This window comes from Pseudophryne corroboree, unplaced genomic scaffold, assembly GCF_028390025.1.
Source record: "Pseudophryne corroboree isolate aPseCor3 unplaced genomic scaffold, aPseCor3.hap2 scaffold_887, whole genome shotgun sequence".
NCBI classification, from domain to species: Eukaryota; Metazoa; Chordata; class Amphibia; order Anura; family Myobatrachidae; genus Pseudophryne; species Pseudophryne corroboree.
In genome coordinates this window covers 172956-175222 of record NW_026970466.1, presented here as the reverse complement: position 1 = coordinate 175222, position 2267 = coordinate 172956, and the positions used below count along the sequence as shown (strand labels likewise).

Below are 2267 nucleotides of genomic sequence, written 5' to 3'. Positions count from 1 at the left end.
AACGAGAGATTTTGGCAAGGAAAAGCTGTCTTGTACCTTTGCATTTTTCTCCCAAACGAAGGACACTAGAAAGAAAATTTTAAATCCTCCTGTTAGGCCATCATCTACACGACATAGCCCTGAATTTTCCAATGTGCAGCTCTTTGCAAAAGAGAGATATTGGCAAGGAAAAGCTGTCTTGTACCATTGCATTTTTCTCCCAAACGAAGGACACTAGAAAGAAAATTTTAAAGCCTCCTGTTAGACCATCATCTACACGATATAGCCCTGAATTTTCCAATGCGCAGCTCTTTGCAAAAGAGAGATATTGGCAAGGAAAAGCTGTCTTGTACCATTGCATTTTTCTCCCAAACGAAGGACACTAGAAAGAAAATTTTAAAGCCTCCTGTTAGGCCATCATCTACACGACATAGCCCTGAATTTTCCAATGCGCAGCTCTTTGCAAAAGAGAGATATTGGCAAGGAAATGCTGTCTTTTACCTTTGCATTTTTCTCCCAAACGAAGGACACTAGAATTAAAATTTTGAAGCCTCCTGTTAGGCCATCATCTACACGACATAGCCCTGAATTTTCCAATGCGCAGCTCTTTGCAAAAGAGAGATATTGGCAAGGAAAAGCTGTCTTGTACCTTTGCATTTTTCTCCCAAACGAAGGTCACTAGAAAGAAAATTTTAAAGCCTCCTGTTAGGCCATCATCTACACGACATAGCCCTGAATTTTCCAATGCGCAGCTCTTTGCAAAAGAGAGATATTGGCATGGAAAAGCTGTCTTGTACCTTTGCATTTTGCTCCCAAACGAAGGACACTAGAATTACAATTTTAAAGCCTCCTGTTAGGCCATCATCTACACGATATAGCCCTGAATTTTCCAATGCGCAGCTCTTTGCAAAAGAGAGATATTGGCAAGGAAAAGCTGTCTTGTACCATTGCATTTTTCTCCCAAACGAAGGTCACTAGAAAGAAAATTTTAAAGCCTCCTGTTAAGCCATCATCTACACGACATAGCCCTGAATTTCTCACAAAATCGTTGCCCCAATGCATCATTGAAATTCAAGCTGGAAAGATGATTTTAATATATCACTTGTACATTTTGTATTGCTCTTCTGGTGACAATGTAGTTTGTTTTTGTCAATTACCATTTTAATAATAGGGTAAAGAAAATTAAGTGGATTTTTGAAAGAAAACTATACTGTCAATATACTATTAAAACAAATTAAAATGGTAAAAGTTATTGTACTTTAAGTAAAAATAAAAGAGCAAAAATATCAATCCCAGTTTTTATTACTTAAATTAACAAAAAAAAAACTGCATATAGCAAAGGATAGTTTCAATCTGCCTACCTCTGGGTTATGGCCAGCATGCTTCCATTGCAGTACTCTGCTGCACATGTAAGTGCAAGAGATCCTGAAGCACTCACTCATCATGGGAAAGTACCAATGTGTTTCTTCGTTGGTTTATGGAAGAAACATCTTACAAAAACTCTCCAGATTATTAACTTTTTAAAGTTTTTTTAATAAACGTTCTAGATGAATGCTTATTAGCCTTTGTCAGTATGCACTTTTGCAAAGTGTCTCTGTGGCGCAATCAGTTAGTGTGTTTGGCTGCTAACCAAAAGGTTGGTGGTTCAATCCCACCCAGGGACGTAATTGACCTTGTGATAAGATTTTGGTGATCTTTAAGTAGTCAAGTCAAAATTTCAAACCCCCTCTTATGGTGTAGGGTACCTGGCCTTCTCTGATTTAATCAGAGTTAGATTTGATTCAGTGATTTTATAAAAAAACAGCTAGGAAGCACAATTTAGCAGTGGGTTGCAGAGAAAAAAAAATATGCTTGCAGAAAAATCAAATTGAGTGATTAAACAGCTCTTCATTTTCTGGCTTTATTTTTATGCTAACAAATCTGTTCTCTGAAAAGTGTCCACAAAGCCAAGTCTCTGATTAACACCTTTGTAAGGATGGTTTTTCACCTATTACTAAATTAAACTTGCTTTATTGGAAAGGCAGCAAGATGTATCCTCATTTCAATGTCTACTGAAATAATACGGGTTGACACCAGGAAACATTAACGCCAATGCATCCTTGCTGCTTTCTCATGTGGAAGTCTGTTTAATGTGAAAACAAGGTGATATCTAATTAGCACACAGGTAAGGAATTAAGAAAATCTTTATTTAAGGGGGAAGATGTTTCTCACAAAATCGTTGCCCCAATGCATCATTGAAATTCAAGCTGGAAAGATGATTTTAATATATCACTTGTACATTTTGTATT

General features: G+C 36.9%; 1 non-coding gene across 1 annotated transcript; it reads left to right on the top strand.

Moving 5' to 3' along the window:
- Nucleotides 1–1569: 1569 nt before the first annotated feature.
- Nucleotides 1570–1643, top strand: TRNAS-GCU (transfer RNA serine (anticodon GCU)). The gene has a single exon. It is a non-coding gene; the product is annotated as a tRNA-Ser (tRNA).
- The last annotated feature ends 624 nt before the right edge of the window (nucleotides 1644–2267 follow it).